This window comes from Pleurodeles waltl, chromosome 12, assembly GCF_031143425.1.
Source record: "Pleurodeles waltl isolate 20211129_DDA chromosome 12, aPleWal1.hap1.20221129, whole genome shotgun sequence".
NCBI lineage: Eukaryota > Metazoa > Chordata > Amphibia > Caudata > Salamandridae > Pleurodeles > Pleurodeles waltl.
In genome coordinates, this window is record NC_090451.1 from 120878789 (window position 1) to 120897067 (window position 18279).

The 18279-nt window shown below is 38.4% G+C and overlaps 6 non-coding genes across 6 annotated transcripts; all 6 read right to left on the minus strand.

Annotated features, from left to right (window-relative positions):
- Positions 1-456: 456 nt before the first annotated feature.
- Positions 457-538, minus strand: TRNAS-GCU (transfer RNA serine (anticodon GCU)). Its single transcript has one exon. It is a non-coding gene; the product is annotated as a tRNA-Ser (tRNA).
- Positions 539-3102: 2564 nt separating this feature from the next.
- TRNAS-GCU (transfer RNA serine (anticodon GCU)) lies at positions 3103-3184 on the minus strand. Its single transcript has one exon. It is a non-coding gene; the product is annotated as a tRNA-Ser (tRNA).
- Positions 3185-5749: 2565 nt separating this feature from the next.
- On the minus strand, positions 5750-5831 carry TRNAS-GCU (transfer RNA serine (anticodon GCU)). Its single transcript has one exon. It is a non-coding gene; the product is annotated as a tRNA-Ser (tRNA).
- Positions 5832-8396: 2565 nt separating this feature from the next.
- Positions 8397-8478, minus strand: TRNAS-GCU (transfer RNA serine (anticodon GCU)). The gene has a single exon. It is a non-coding gene; the product is annotated as a tRNA-Ser (tRNA).
- Positions 8479-11048: 2570 nt separating this feature from the next.
- On the minus strand, positions 11049-11130 carry TRNAS-GCU (transfer RNA serine (anticodon GCU)). Its single transcript has one exon. It is a non-coding gene; the product is annotated as a tRNA-Ser (tRNA).
- Positions 11131-13694: 2564 nt separating this feature from the next.
- TRNAS-GCU (transfer RNA serine (anticodon GCU)) lies at positions 13695-13776 on the minus strand. The gene has a single exon. It is a non-coding gene; the product is annotated as a tRNA-Ser (tRNA).
- Between the last annotated feature and the right edge of the window lie 4503 nt (positions 13777-18279).

Genomic DNA, 18279 nt, shown 5'->3' on the forward strand with positions numbered 1-18279 from the left:
AAGGCCTAGTGCTTAATGTACAAACTCCTAATACATAACTCCAATTTTGATATGTTAATACAAGTTCAAAACATCAGTACATAATTAATTCAGCATTAATAACTTTCATTAGCCTTCGTATACATTGGTAGCCACTCCCCGTGGGCACATTTTAAACGCGTGCATTATTTCTACATTAACACATTTTCTATGCAGTTTCATTACACAATATATTGCAAACTTCTACGTCCCCCAACTTAACAACCCTCCGACTGAGGAAATAATTTGTGATTCATGCACAGAACCCGGCCGGCGCTGTTTACAGTAATGCCTAAGCACAGTGCTCACCTGAGCGGTGTTTCCAAACCGAGGCATTGTACTGTCGGAAATACCATGGGATACGTAATTTAACTTTCACATAAAATAGGGTTAAACCAGACATACCGCATATTAAAAAGTAAACACACAATAATAAACCGACAAGGGTGGGATTCAAACCCACGCATGCAGAGCACAATGGATTAGCAGTCCATCGCCTTAACCACTCGGCCACCTTGTCGTGTAAAGGTCAGTTTTCAAGAGGAAATAATATAGTAGTCAAAATGTGTTCTATGAGGTGATAGTTGTCCACACATAATAAAGAGCATATATTTACAGATTGTTATGGCAACTTGTTGTCTTCAGCTTTGCTCTAAATGACCTTGTTGTCCTTCCCTACTTCAGCTTGAATTTATATGATATATGTAATGGAATCATGAAAATTACACATTCCAAACGTGTTCTATCCATATGTGATCTACTGTCACACAACCCTCAAATGAGCTAAGATTGCTTTATTTCAGTTGTACCTGGATTTAAAGTGCAATTTCATACAAATATTTTACTGGTATGGTGCTTTCGAGTCTCTAGGTGTCATTCATTGTTGGGGTGCTTACAAGTCAACATTAGGCAGCAAATAGTACACAAATAAGGAAAACTGCCTTCCCATTTAATGTGCATTGTTCTGCAAAACGTTTTAAGTAGAAGAAAGTAAAACTTAGTTTATAAAACCACCTAAACTGGGAGTATTGCCGCTACAGCTTTGACACTTCAGTTTAAAAACGTACGTGCATCAACAAGAAATATTTTTGCGCTAAATAAATTGCTGTCCGACTGCTCACGTAACGCATAAAACTGAGGCAGTCGTAATTACACCACATTGAAGTAATATCTTGGTGGTTTTCGTTGACGATGACTCAGCAGCAACAGATCAGATGAGTTTTTATTAGTGATAGCGCATCACGGCCTTGATAAGTAAACTTACAAGGAGACACGCCTAGGTCGATGAACCTTTTGGACTACGTTCGGAGACTTCCCAGTAGGAGATGTCTTTTGGCATCACAAATCAATGGATCAATATCTCAACAACAATCGCAATAACTAATCATCATGCTAATCAATAACCTTTAATGAGAGTCAATAAAGGGAACACACCATGACCTTTCAGTCATGAATAAAAACACCAATTTAGTTAAGTGTTAGGATACTTATTTCCCTATTGGTTACAATCTAAAGTCATTTCTGTTAATCTCATCGGCAATTCATCTCATTAGTAACTCTTCAGATTTGCAATTAGAAATGCAATTAATCAATGCATGGAGAATATTCACTCAGTATTAACACATCATTAATAAGAACCAACTTAGCAAAGTCTCCGTAGTGCATGATTCAAAAAAGCAAGAACTCAGTAATTTGTCTATTTGCGTCAGATTTTAGTGAACACCTTAACTAACCTCAAATTAGCATCAGCATGTTGGGCTTCATGCAAAACAATTTAGCAAACACAAATTTGGAAAACATCTAACTATGGCCTCTATCAAAGAACAGTTGGTACCGAGAAAGAAAAGGCAAGCCGACAATTACAATTTTCATCAGATAGTTACCCATCCAACGGATCAGCAAACAGCGTCAGTCTTTGTCCTCAGGCCATCAGTCGTTTTCACCATCAGCAAAGATAGGACAGGGCAAAGCCTCTGTATTGCATAGCTGAGGAACAAGAACTCCCCTCATATAGAGGAGATATGAGTATCAGTAAGGAATAAGTAAAGGGTGGTTTAGAGTATCAGGACGAACAAACGGCAAAGTCTCAAAGGAAATGGCCTAAATGGCTCAGTAGAATGGCAAAGAATGGGTTGGAGTGGAATGTCCAATAAATAGCTGATTTCTGCTCAAGTCATATGGTTAAATCAAAACTGTCTAATTTACTCCTAATTCCTCGTTGGATAATAATTTGTGCATCGTTATCTCTGTCCAATAATTATTCACGCATTTCACCAGAATTTTCCACAAACCATAGTTCACATGTCGTTTATTGGGCCATGTTATTGACGTCTTCATCGGTTGGAATGTCAGGTAAGAAAAGTTACACTTTACGCACCAGTCAGTAGTTCCATTGTTTTCTCCTACTCCAGTCAACCTTGCACCTGTTACGAATTACACTGTTGCATTCAGCAAGAATGTCTCCTTGAGCAAGTCGGGTCCCATGAGAAAGAATTTACTACAGCTACACACATCTCTAGCTTCTGGAAAAGTACAGTTTCGTGTCCTTCAGGAAAACAGCACATTGCACATTAGAAAAACACAGTTTAATATGAGACCAGGCATGTAGGCCCAGACCCTCGATAAACTAAGGCCTAGTGCTTAATGTACAAACTCCTAATACATAACTCCAATTTTGATATGTTAATACAAGTTCAAAACATCAGTACATAATTAATTCAGCATTAATAACTTTCATTAGTCTTCATATACATTGGTAGCCACTCCCCGTGGGCACATTTCAAACGCGTGCATTATTTCTACATTAACACATTTTCTATGCAGTTTCATTACACAATATATTGCAAACTTCTACGTCCCCCAACTTAACAACCCTCCGCCTGAGGAAAGAATTTGTGATTCATGCACAGAACCCGGCCGGCGCTGTTTACAGTAATGCCTAAGCACAGTGCTCACCTGAGCGGTGTTTCCAAACCGAGGCATTGTACTGTCGGAAATACCATGGGATACGTAATTTAACTTTCACATAAAATAGGGTTAAACCAGACATACCGCATATTAAAAAGTAAACACACAATAATAAACAGACAAGGGTGGGATTCGAACCCACGCATGCAGAGCACAAAGGATTAGCAGTTCATCACCTTAACCACTCGGCCACCTTGTCGTGTAAAGGTCAGTTTTCAGGAGGAAAAAATATAGTAGCCGAAATGTGTTCTATGAGGTGATAGTTGTCCACACATAATAAAGAGCATATATTTACAGATTGTTATGGCAACTTGTTGTCTTCAGCTTTGCTCTAAATGACCTTGTTGTCCTTCCCTACTTCAGCTTGAATTTATATGATATATGTAATGGAATCATGAAAATTACACATTCCAAACGTGTTCTATCCATATGTGATCTACTGTCACACTACCCTCAAATGAGCTAAGATTGCTTTATTTCAGTTGTACGTGGATTTAAAGTGCAATTTCATACAAATATTTTACTGGTATGGTGCTTTCGAGTCTCTAGGTGTCATTCATTGTTGGGGTGCTTACATGTCAACATTAGGCAGCAAATAGTACACAAATAAGGAAAACTGCCTTCCCATTTAATGTGCATTGTTCTGCAAAACGTTTTAAGTAGGAGAAAGTAAAACTTAGTTTATAAAACCGCCTAAACTGGGAGTATTGCCGCTACAGCTTTCACACTTCAGTTTAAAAACGTACGTGCATCAACAAGAAATATTTTTGCGCTAAATAAATTGCTGTCCGACTGCTCACGTAACGCATAAAACTGAGGCAGTCGTAATTACACCACATTGAAGTAATATCTTGGTGGTTTTCGTTGACGATGACTCAGCAGCAACAGATCAGATGACTTTTTATTAGTGATAGCGCATCACGGCCTTGATAAGTAAACTTACAAGGAGACACGCCTAGGTCGATGAACCTTTTGGACTACGTTTGGAGACTTCCCAGTACGAGATGTCTTTTGGCATCACAAATGAATGGATCAATATCTCAACAACAATCGCAATAACTAATCATCATGCTAATCAATAACCTTTAATGAGAGTCAATAAAGTGAACACACCATGACCTTTCAGTCATGAATAAAAACACCAATTTAGTTAAGTGTTAGGATACTTATTTCCCTATTGGTTACAATCTAAAGTCATTTCTGTTAATCTCATCGGCAATTCATCTCATTAGTAACTCTTCAGATTTGCAATTAGAAATGCAATTAATCAATGCATGGAGAATATTCACTCAGTATTAACACATCATTAATAAGAACCAACTTAGCAAAGTCTCAGTAGTGCATGATTCAAAAAAGCAAGAACTCAGTAATTTGTCTATTTGCGTCAGATTTTAGTGAACACCTTAACTAACCTCAAATTAGAATCAGCATGTTGGGCTTCATGCAAAACAATTTAGCAAACACAAATTTGGAAAACATCTAACTATGGCCTCTATCAACGAGCAGATGGTACCGAGAAAGAAAAGGCAAGCCGACAATTACAATTTTCATCAGATAGTTACCCATCCAACAGATCAGCAAACAGCGTCAGTCTTTGTCCTCAGGGCATCAGTCGTTTTCACCATCAGCAAAGATAGGACAGGGCAAAGCCTCTGTATTGCATAGCTGAGGAACAAGAACTCCCCTCATATAGAGGAGATATGACTATCAGGTAAGGAATAAGTAAAGGGTGGTTTAGAGTATCAGGACGAACAAACGGCAAAGTCTCAAAGGAAATGGCCTGAATGGCTCAGTAGAATGGCAAAGAATGGGTTGGAGTGGAATGTCCAATAAATAGCTGATTTCTGCTCAGGTCATATGGTTAAATCAAAACTGTCTAATTTACTCCTAATTCCTCGTTGGATAATAATTTGTGCATCGTTATCTCTGTCCAATAATTATTCACGCATTTCACCAGAATTTTCCACAAACCATAGTTCACATGTCATTGATTGGCCCATGTTATTGACGTCTTCATCGGTTGGAATGTCAGGTAAGAAAAGTTACACTTTACGCACCAGTCAGAAGTTCCATTGTTTTCTCCTACTCCAGTCAACCTTGCACCTGTTACGAATTACACTGTTGCATTCAGCATGAATGTCTCCTTGAGCAAGTCGGGTCCCATGAGAAAGAATTTACTACAGCTACACACATCTCTAGCTTCTGGAAAAGTACAGTTTCGTGTCCTTCAGGAAAACAGCACATTGCACGTTAGAAAAACACAGTTTAATATGAGACCAGGCATGTAGGCCCAGACCCTCGCTAAACTAAGGCCTAGTGCTTAATGTACAAACTCCTAATACATAACTCCAATTTTGATATGTTAATACAAGTTCAAAACATCAGTACATAATTAATTCAGCATTAATAACTTTCATTAGTCTTCGTATACATTGGTAGCCACTCCCCGTGGGCACATTTGAAACGCGTGCATTATTTCTACATTAACACATTTTCTATGCAGTTTCATTACACAATATATTGCAAACTTCTACGTCCCCCAACTTAACAACCCTCCGCCTGAGGAAAGAATTTGTGATTCATGCACAGAACCCGGCCGGCGCTGTTTACAGTAATGCCTAAGCACAGTGCTCACCTGAGCGGTGTTTCCAAACCGAGGCATTGTACTGTCGGAAATAACATGGGATACGTAATTTAACTTTCACATAAAATAGGGTTAAACCAGACATACCGCATATTAAAAAGTAAACACACAATAATAAACAGACAAGGGTGGGATTTGAACCCACGCATGCAGAGCACAAAGGATTAGCAGTTCATTACCTTAACCACTCGGCCACCTTGTCGTGAAAAGGTCAGTTTTCAGGAGGAAAAAATATAGTAGCCGAAATGTGTTCTATGAGGTGATAGTTGTCCACACATAATAAAGAGCATATATTTACAGATTGTTATGGCAACTTGTTGTCTTCAGCTTTGCTCTAAATGACCTTGTTGTCCTTCCCTACTTCAGCTTGAATTTATATGATATATGTAATGGAATCATGAAAATTACACATTCCAAACGTGTTCTATCCATATGTGATCTACTGTCACACTACCCTCAAATGAGCTAAGATTGCTTTATTTCAGTTGTACGTGGATTTAAAGTGCAATTTCATACAAATATTTTACTGGTATGGTGCTTTCGAGTCTCTAGGTGTCATTCATTGTTGGGGTGCTTACATGTCAACATTAGGCAGCAAATAGTACACAAATAAGGAAAACTGCCTTCCCATTTAATATGCATTGTTCTGCAAAACGTTTTAAGTAGAAGAAAGTAAAACTTAGTTTATAAAACCGCCTAAACTGGGAGTATTGCCGCTACACCTTTGACACTTCAGTTTAAAAACGTACGTGCATCAACAAGAAATATTTTTGCGCTAAATAAATTGCTGTCCGACTGCTCACGTAACGCATAAAACTGAGGCAGTCGTAATTACACCACATTGAAGTAATATCTTGGTGGTTTTCGTTGACGATGACTCAGCAGCAACAGATCAGATGACTTTTTATTAGTGATAGCGCATCACGGCCTTGATAAGTAAACTTACAAGGAGACACGCCTAGGTCGATGAACCTTTTGGACTACGTTCGGAGACTTCCCAGTACGAGATGTCTTTTGGCATCACAAATCAATGGATCAATATCTCAACAACAATCGCAATAACTAATCATCATGCTAATAAATAACCTTTAATGAGAGTCAATAAAGTGAACACACCATGACCTTTCAGTCATGAATAAAAACACCAATTTAGTTAAGTGTTAGGATACTTATTTCCCTATTGGTTACAATCTAAAGTCATTTCTGTTAATCTCATCGGCAATTCATCTCATTAGTAACTCTTCAGATTTGCAATTAGAAATGCAATTAATCAATGCATGGAGAATATTCACTCAGTATTAACACATCATTAATAAGAACCAACTTAGCAAAGTCTCAGTAGTGCATGATTAAAAAAAGCAAGAACTCAGTAATTTGTCTATTTGCGTCAGATTTTAGTAAACACCTTATCTAACCTCAAATTAGAATCAGCATGTTGGGCTTCATGCAAAACAATTTAGCAAACACAAATTTGGAAAACATCTAACTATGGCCTCTATCAAAGAGCAGTTGGTACCGAGAAAGAAAAGGCAAGCCGACAATTACAATTTTCATCAGATAGTTACCCATCCAACGGATCAGCAAACAGCGTCAGTCCTTGTCCTCAGGGCATCAGTCGTTTTCACCATCAGCAAAGATAGGACAGGGCAAAGCCTCTGTATTGCATAGCTGAGGAACAAGAACTCCCCTCATATAGAGGAGATATGAGTATCAGGTAAGGAATAAGTAAAGGGTGGTTTAGAGTATCTGGACGAACAAACGGCAAAGTCTCAAAGGAAATGGCCTAAATGGCTAAGTAGAATGGCAAAGAATGGGTTGGAGTGGAATGTCCAATAAATAGCTGATTTCTGCTCAGGTCATATGTTTAAATCAAAACTGTCTAATTTACTCCTAATTCCTCGTTGGATAATAATTTGTGCATCGTTATCTCTGTCCAATAATTATTCACGCATTTCACCAGAATTTTCCACAAACCATAGTTCACATGTCGTTTATTGGGCCATGTTATTGACGTCTTCATCGGTTGGAATGTCAGGTAAGAAAAGTTACACTTTACGCACCAGTCAGTAGTTCCATTGTTTTCTCCTACTCCAGGCAACCTTGCACCTGTTACGAATTACACTGTTGCATTCATCAAGAATGTCTCCTTGAGCAAGTCGGGTCCCATGAGAAAGAATTTACTACAGCTACACACATCTCTAGCTTCTGGAAAAGTACAGTTTCGTGTCCTTCAGGAAAACAGCACATTGCACGTTAGAAAAACACAGTTAAATATGAGACCAGGCATGTAGGCCCAGACCCTCGCTAAACTAAGGCCTAGTGCTTAATGTACAAACTCCTAATACATAACTCCAATTTTGATATGTTAATACAAGTTCAAAACATCAGTACATAATTAATTCAGCATTAATAACTTTCATTAGTCTTCGTATACATTGGTAGCCACTCCCCGTGGGCACATTTTAAACGCTTGCATTATTTCTACATTAACACATTTTCTATGCAGTTTCATTACACAATATATTGCAAACTTCTACGTCCCCCAACTTAACAACCCTCCGCCTGAGGAAAGAATTTGTGATTCATGCACAGAACCCGGCCGGCGCTGTTTACAGTAATGCCTAAGCACAGTGCTCACCTGAGCGGTGTTTCCAAACCGAGGGATTGTACTGTCGGAAATACCATGGGATACGTAATTTAACTTTCACATAAAATAGGGTTAAACCAGACATACCGCATATTAAAAAGTAAACACACAATAACAAACCGACAAGGGTGGGACTCGAAACCACGCATGCAGAGCACAATGGATTAGCAATCCATCGCCTTAACCACTCGGCCACCTTGTCGTGTAAAGGTCAGTTTTCAGGAGGAAAAAATATAGTAGCCGAAATGTGTTCTATGAGGTGATAGTTGTCCACACATAATAAAGAGCATATATTTACAGATTGTTATGGCAACTTGTTGTCTTCAGCTTTGCTCTAAATGACCTTGTTGTCCTTCCCTACTTCAGCTTGAATTTATATGATATACAGTATGTAATGGAATCATGAAAATTACACATTCCAAACGTGTTCTATCCATATGTGATCTACTGTCACACTACCCTCAAATGAGCTAAGATTGCTTTATTTCAGTTGTACGTGGATTTAAAGTGCAATTTCATACAAATATTTTACTGGTATGGTGCTTTCGAGTCTCTAGGTGTCATTCATTGTTGGGGTGCTTACATGTCAACATTAGGCAGCAAATAGTACACAAATAAGGAAAACTGCCTTCCCATTTAATGTGCATTGTTCTGCAAAACGTTTTAAGTAGGAGAAAGTAAAACTTAGTTTATAAAACCGCCTAAACTGGGAGTATTGCCGCTACAGCTTTCACACTTCAGTTTAAAAACGTACGTGCATCAACAAGAAATATTTTTGCGCTAAATAAATTGCTGTCCGACTGCTCACGTAACGCATAAAACTGAGGCAGTCGTAATTACACCACATTGAAGTAATATCTTGGTGGTTTTCGTTGACGATGACTCAGCAGCAACAGATCAGATGACTTTTTATTAGTGATAGCGCATCACGGCCTTGATAAGTAAACTTACAAGGAGACACGCCTAGGTCGATGAACCTTTTGGACTACGTTTGGAGACTTCCCAGTACGAGATGTCTTTTGGCATCACAAATCAATGGATCAATATCTCAACAACAATCGCAATAACTAATCATCATGCTAATCAATAACCTTTAATGAGAGTCAATAAAGTGAACACACCATGACCTTTCAGTCATGAATAAAAACACCAATTTAGTTAAGTGTTAGGATACTTATTTCCCTATTGGTTACAATCTAAAGTCATTTCTGTTAATCTCATCGGCAATTCATCTCATTAGTAACTCTTCAGATTTGCAATTAGAAATGCAATTAATCAATGCATGGAGAATATTCACTCAGTATTAACACATCATTAATAAGAACCAACTTAGCAAAGTCTCAGTAGTGCATCATTCAAAAAAGCAAGAACTCAGTAATTTGTCTATTTGCGTCAGATTTTAGTGAACACCTTAACTAACCTCAAATTAGAATCAGCATGTTGGGCTTCATGCAAAACAATTTAGCAAACACAAATTTGGAAAACATCTAACTATGGCCTCTATCAAAGAGCAGATGGTACCGAGAAAGAAAAGGCAAGCCGACAATTACAATTTTCATCAGATAGTTACCCATCCAACAGATCAGCAAACAGCGTCAGTCTTTGTCCTCAGGGCATCAGTCGTTTTCACCATCAGCAAAGATAGGACAGGGCAAAGCCTCTGTATTGCATAGCTGAGGAACAATAACTCCCCTCATATAGAGGAGATATGACTATCAGGTAAGGAATAAGTAAAGGGTGGTTTAGAGTATCAGGACGAACAAACGGCAAAGTCTCAAAGGAAATGGCCTGAATGGCTCAGTAGAATGGCAAAGAATGGGTTGGAGTGGAATGTCCAATAAATAGCTGATTTCTGCTCAGGTCATATGGTTAAATCAAAACTGTCTAATTTACTCCTAATTCCTTGTTGGATAATAATTTGTGCATCGTTATCTCTGTCCAATAATTATTCACGCATTTCACCAGAATTTTCCACAAACCATAGTTCACATGTCGTTTATTGGGCCATGTTATTGACGTCTTCATCGGTTGGAATGTCAGGTAAGAAAAGTTACACTTTACGCACCAGTCAGTAGTTCCATTGTTTTCTCCTACTCCAGTCAACCTTGCACCTGTTACGAATTACACTGTTGCATTCAGTATGAATGTCTCCTTGAGCAAGTCGGGACCCATGAGAAAGAATTTACTACAGCTACACACATCTCTAGCTTCTGGAAAAGTACAGTTTCGTGTCCTTCAGGAAAACAGCACATTGCACGTTAGAAAAACACAGTTTAATATGAGACCAGGCATGTAGGCCCAGACCCTCGCTAAACTAAGGCCTAGTGCTTAATGTACAAACTCCTAATACATAACTCCAATTTTGATATGTTAATACAAGTTCAAAACATCAGTACATAATTAATTCAGCATTAATAACTTTCATTAGCCTTCGTATACATTGGTAGCCACTCCCCGTGGGCACATTTTAAACGCGTGCATTATTTCTACATTAACACATTTTCTATGCAGTTTCATTACACAATATATTGCAAACTTCTACGTCCCCCAACTTAACAACCCTCCGCCTGAGGAAAGAATTTGTGATTCATGCACAGAACCCGGCCGGCGCTGTTTACAGTAATGCCTAAGCACAGTGCTCACCTGAGCGGTGTTTCCAAACCGAGGCATTGTACTGTCGGAAATACCATGGGATACGTAATTTAACTTTCACATAAAATAGGGTTAAACCAGACATACCGCATATTAAAAAGTAAACACACAATAATAAACCGACAAGGGTGGGATTCGAACCCACGCATGCAGAGCACAATGGATTAGCAGTCCATCGCCTTAACCACTCGGCCACCTTGTCGTGTAAAGGTCAGTTTTCAAGAGGAAATAATATAGTAGTCAAAATGTGTTCTATGAGGTGATAGTTGTCCACACATAATAAAGAGCATATATTTACAGATTGTTATGGCAACTTGTTGTCTTCAGCTTTGCTCTAAATGACCTTGTTGTCCTTCCCTACTTCAGCTTGAATTTATATGATATATGTAATGGAATCATGAAAATTACACATTCCAAACGTGTTCTATCCATATGTGATCTACTGTCACACAACCCTCAAATGAGCTAAGATTGCTTTATTTCAGTTGTACCTGGATTTAAAGTGCAATTTCATACAAATATTTTACTGGTATGGTGCTTTCGAGTCTCTAGGTGTCATTCATTGTTGGGGTGCTTACATGTCAACATTAGGCAGCAAATAGTACACAAATAAGGAAAACTGCCTTCCCATTTAATGTGCATTGTTCTGCAAAACGTTTTAAGTAGAAGAAAGTAAAACTTAGTTTATAAAACCGCCTAAACTGGGAGTATTGCCGCTACAGCTTTGACACTTCAGTTTAAAAACGTACGTGCATCAACAAGAAATATTTTTGCGCTAAATAAATTGCTGTCCGACTGCTCACGTAACGCATAAAACTGAGGCAGTCGTAATTACACCACATTGAAGTAATATCTTGGTGGTTTTCGTTGACGATGACTCAGCAGCAACAGATCAGATGACTTTTTATTAGTGATAGCGCATCACGGCCTTGATAAGTAAACTTACAAGGAGACACGCCTAGGTCGATGAACCTTTTGGACTACGTTCGGAGACTTCCCAGTACGAGATGTCTTTTGGCATCACAAATCAATGGATCAATATCTCAACAACAATCGCAATAACTAATCATCATGCTAATCAATAACCTTTAATGAGAGTCAATAAAGGGAACACACCATGACCTTTCAGTCATGAATAAAAACACCAATTTAGTTAAGTGTTAGGATACTTATTTCCCTATTGGTTACAATCTAAAGTCATTTCTGTTAATCTCATCGGCAATTCATCTCATTAGTAACTCTTCAGATTTGCAATTAGAAATGCAATTAATCAATGCATGGAGAATATTCACTCAGTATTAACACATCATTAATAAGAACCAACTTAGCAAAGTCTCCGTAGTGCATGATTCAAAAAAGCAAGAACTCAGTAATTTGTCTATTTGCGTCAGATTTTAGTGAACACCTTAACTAACCTCAAATTAGCATCAGCATGTTGGGCTTCATGCAAAACAATTTAGCAAACACAAATTTGGAAAACATCTAACTATGGCCTCTATCAAAGAACAGTTGGTACCGAGAAAGAAAAGGCAAGCCGACAATTACAATTTTCATCAGATAGTTACCCATCCAACGGATCAGCAAACAGCGTCAGTCTTTGTCCTCAGGCCATCAGTCGTTTTCACCATCAGCAAAGATAGGACAGGGCAAAGCCTCTGTATTGCATAGCTGAGGAACAAGAACTCCCCTCATATAGAGGAGATATGAGTATCAGTAAGGAATAAGTAAAGGGTGGTTTAGAGTATCAGGACGAACAAACGGCAAAGTCTCAAAGGAAATGGCCTAAATGGCTCAGTAGAATGGCAAAGAATGGGTTGGAGTGGAATGTCCAATAAATAGCTGATTTCTGCTCAAGTCATATGGTTAAATCAAAACTGTCTAATTTACTCCTAATTCCTCGTTGGATAATAATTTGTGCATCGTTATCTCTGTCCAATAATTATTCACGCATTTCACCAGAATTTTCCACAAACCATAGTTCACATGTCGTTTATTGGGCCATGTTATTGACGTCTTCATCGGTTGGAATGTCAGGTAAGAAAAGTTACACTTTACGCACCAGTCAGTAGTTCCATTGTTTTCTCCTACTCCAGTCAACCTTGCACCTGTTACGAATTACACTGTTGCATTCAGCAAGAATGTCTCCTTGAGCAAGTCGGGTCCCATGAGAAAGAATTTACTACAGCTACACACATCTCTAGCTTCTGGAAAAGTACAGTTTCGTGTCCTTCAGGAAAACAGCACATTGCACATTAGAAAAACACAGTTTAATATGAGACCAGGCATGTAGGCCCAGACCCTCGATAAACTAAGGCCTAGTGCTTAATGTACAAACTCCTAATACATAACTCCAATTTTGATATGTTAATACAAGTTCAAAACATCAGTACATAATTAATTCAGCATTAATAACTTTCATTAGTCTTCATATACATTGGTAGCCACTCCCCGTGGGCACATTTCAAACGCGTGCATTATTTCTACATTAACACATTTTCTATGCAGTTTCATTTCACAATATATTGCAAACTTCTACGTCCCCCAACTTAACAACCCTCCGCCTGAGGAAAGAATTTGTGATTCATGCACAGAACCCGGCCGGCGCTGTTTACAGTAATGCCTAAGCACAGTGCTCACCTGAGCGGTGTTTCCAAACCGAGGCATTGTACTGTCGGAAATACCATGGGATACGTAATTTAACTTTCACATAAAATAGGGTTAAACCAGACATACCGCATATTAAAAAGTAAACACACAATAATAAACAGACAAGGGTGGGATTCAAACCCACGCATGCAGAGCACAAAGGATTAGCAGTTCATCACCTTAACCACTCGGCCACCTTGTCGTGTAAAGGTCAGTTTTCAGGAGGAAAAAATATAGTAGCCGAAATGTGTTCTATGAGGTGATAGTTGTCCACACATAATAAAGAGCATATATTTACAGATTGTTATGGCAACTTGTTGTCTTCAGCTTTGCTCTAAATGACCTTGTTGTCCTTCCCTACTTCAGCTTGAATTTATATGATATATGTAATGGAATCATGAAAATTACACATTCCAAACGTGTTCTATCCATATGTGATCTACTGTCACACTACCCTCAAATGAGCTAAGATTGCTTTATTTCAGTTGTACGTGGATTTAAAGTGCAATTCATACAAATATTTTACTGGTATGGTGCTTTCGAGGCTCTAGGTGTCATTCATTGTTGGGGTGCTTACATGTCAACATTAGGCAGCAAATAGTACTCAAATAAGGAAAACTGCCTTCCCATTTAATGTGCATTGTTCTGCAAAACGTTTTAAGTAGGAGAAAGTAAAACTTAGTTTATAAAACCGCCTAAACTGGGAGTATTGCCGCTACAGCTTTCACACTTCAGTTTAAAAACGTACGTGCATCAACAAGAAATATTTTTGCGCTAAATAAATTGCTGTCCGACTGCTCACGTAACGCATAAAACTGAGGCAGTCGTAATTACACCACATTGAAGTAATATCTTGGTGGTTTTCGTTGACGATGACTCAGCAGCAACAGATCAGATTACTTTTTATTAGTGATAGCGCATCACGGCCTTGATAAGTAAACTTACAAGGAGACACGCCTAGGTCGATGAACCTTTTGGACTACGTTCGGAGACTTCCCAGTACGAGATGTCTTTTGGCATCACAAATCAATGGATCAATATCTCAACAACAATCATAATAACTAATCATCATGCTAATCAATAACCTTTAATGAGAGTCAATAAAGTGAACACACCATGACCTTTCAGTCATGAATAAAAACACCAATTTAGTTAAGTGTTAGGATACTTATTTCCCTATTGGTTACAATCTAAAGTCATTTCTGTTAATCTCATCGGCAATTCATCTCATTAGTAACTCTTCAGATTTGCAATTAGAAATGCAATTAATCAATGCATGGAGAATATTCACTCAGTATTAACACATCATTAATAAGAACCAACTTAGCAAAGTCTCAGTAGTGCATGATTAAAAAAAGCAAGAACTCAGTAATTTGTCTATTTGCGTCAGATTTTAGTAAACACCTTAACTAACCTCAAATTAGAATCAGCATGTTGGGCTACATGCAAAACAATTTAGCAAACACAAATTTGGAAAACATCTAACTATGGCCTCTATCAAAGAGCAGTTGGTACCGAGAAAGAAAAGGCAAGCCGACAATTACAATTTTCATCAGATAGTTACCCATCCAACGGATCAGCAAACAGCGTCAGTCTTTGTCCTCAGGGCATCAGTCGTTTTCACCATCAGCAAAGATAGGACAGGGCAAAGCCTCTGTATTGCATAGCTGAGGAACAAGAACTCCCCTCATATAGAGGAGATATGAGTATCAGGTAAGGAATAAGTAAAGGGTGGTTTAGAGTATCTGGACGAACAAACGGCAAAGTCTCAAAGGAAATGGCCTAAATGGCTCAGTAGAATGGCAAAGAATGGGTTGGAGTGGAATGTCCAATAAATAGCTGATTTCTGTTCAGGTCATATGGTTAAATCAAAACTGTCTAATTTACTCCTAATTCCTCGTTGGATAATAATTTGTGCATCGTTATCTCTGTCCAATAATTATTCACGCATTTCACCAGAATTTTCCACAAACCATAGTTCACATGTCGTTTATTGGGCCATGTTATTGACGTCTTCATCGGTTGGAATGTCAGGTAAGAAAAGTTACACTTTACGCACCAGTCAGTAGTTCCATTGTTTTCTCCTACTCCAGGCAACCTTGCACCTGTTACGAATTACACTGTTGCATTCACCAAGAATGTCTCCTTGAGCAAGTCGGGTCCCATGAGAAAGAATTTACTACAGCTACACACATCTCTAGCTTCTGGAAAAGTACAGTTTCGTGTCCTTCAGGAAAACAGCACATTGCACGTTAGAAAAACACAGTTAAATATGAGACCAGGCATGTAGGCCCAGACCCTCGCTAAACTAAGGCCTAGTGCTTAATGTACAAACTCCTAATACATAACTCCAATTTTGATATGTTAATACAAGTTCAAAACATCAGTACATAATTAATTCAGCATTAATAACTTTCATTAGTCTTCGTATACATTGGTAGCCACTCCCCGTGGGCACATTTTAAACGCTTGCATTATTTCTACATTAACACATTTTCTATGCAGTTTCATTACACAATATATTGCAAACTTCTACGTCCCCCAACTTAACAACCCTCCGCCTGAGGAAAGAATTTGTGATTCATGCACGGAACCCGGCAGGCGCTGTTTACAGTAATGCCTAAGCACAGTGCTCACCTGAGCGGTGTTTCCAAACCGAGGCATTTTACTGTCGGAAATACCATGGGATACGTAATTTAACTTTCACATAAAATAGGGTTAAACCAGACATACCGCATATTAAAAAGTAAACACACATTAACAAACCAACAAGGGTGGGACTCGAAACAACGCATGCAGAGCACAATGGATTAGCAATCCATCGCCTTAACCACTCGGCCACCTTGTCGTGTAAAGGTCAGTTTTCAGGTGGAAAAAATATAGTAGCCGAAATGTGTTCTATGAGGTGATAGTTGTCCACACATAATAAAGAGCATATATTTACAGATTGTTATGGCAACTTGTTGTCTTCAGCTTTGCTCTAAATGACCTTGTTGTCCTTCCCTACTTCAGCTTGAATTTATATGATATATGTAATGGAATCATGAAAATTACACATTCCAAACGTGTTCTATCCATATGTGATCTACTGTCACACTACCCTCAAATGAGCTAAGATTGCTTTATTTCAGTTGTACGTGGATTTAAAGTGCAATTTCATACAAATATTTTACTGGTATGGTGCTTTCGAGTCTCTCGGTGTCATTCATTGTTGGGGTGCTTACATGTCAACATTAGGCAGCAAATAGTACACAAATAAGGAAAACTGCCTTCCCATTTAATGTGCATTGTTCTGCAAAACGTTTTAAGTAGGAGAAAGTAAAACTTAGTTTATAAAACCGCCTAAACTGGGAGTATTGCCGCTACAGCTTTCACACTTCAGTTTAAAAACGTACGTGCATCAACAAGAAATATTTTTGCGCTAAATAAATTGCTGTCCGACTGCTCACGTAACGCATAAAACTGAGTCAGTCGTAATTACACCACATTGAAGTAATATCTTGGTGGTTTTCGTTGACGATGACTCAGCAGCAACAGATCAGATGACTTTTTATTAGTGATAGCGCATCAAGGTCTTGATAAGTAAACTTACAAGGAGACACGCCTAGGTCGATGAACCTTTTGGACTACGTTTGGAGACATCCCAGTACGAGATGTCTTTTGGCATCACAAATCAATGGATCAATATCTCAACAACAATCGCAATAACTAATCATCATGCTAATCAATAACCTTTAATGAGAGTCAATAAAGTGAACACACCATGACCTTTCAGTCATGAATAAAAACACCAATTTAGTTAAGTGTTAGGATACTTATTTCCCTATTGGTTACAATCTAAAGTCATTTCTGTTAATCTCATCGGCAATTCATCTCATTAGTAACTCTTCAGATTTGCAATTAGAAATGCAATTAATCAATGCATGGAGAATATTCACTCAGTATTAACACATCATTAATAAGAACCAACTTAGCAAAGTCTCAGTAGTGCATGATTCAAAAAAGCAAGAACTCAGTAATTTGTCTATTTGCGTCAGATTTTAGTGAACACCTTAACTAACCTCAAATTAGAATCAGCATGTTGGGCTTCATGCAAAACAATTTAGCAAACACAAATTTGGAAAACATCTAACTATGGCCTCTATCAAAGAGCAGATGGTACCGAGAAAGAAAAGGCAAGCCGGCAATTACAATTTTCATCAGATAGTTACCCATCCAACAGATCAGCAAACAGCGTCAGTCTTTGTCCTCAGGGCATCAGTCGTTTTCACCATCAGCAAAGATAGGACAGGGCAAAGCCTCTGTATTGCATAGCTGAGGAACAAGAACTCCCCTCATATAGAGGAGATATGACTATCAGGTAAGGAATAAGTAAAGGATGGTTTAGAGTATCAGGACGAACAAACGGCAAAGTCTCAAAGGAAATGGCCTAAATGGCTCAGTAGAATGGCAAAGAATGGGCTGGAGTGGAATGTCCAATAAATAGCTGATTTCTGCTCAGGTCATATGGTTAAATCAAAACTGTCTAATTTACTCCTAATTCCTCGTTGGATAATAATTTGTGCATCGTTATCTCTGTCCAATAATTATTCACGCATTTCACCAGAATTTTCCACAAACCATAGTTCACATGTCGTTGATTGGCCCATGTTATTGACGTCTTCATCGGTTGGAATGTCAGGTAAGAAAAGTTACACTTTACGCA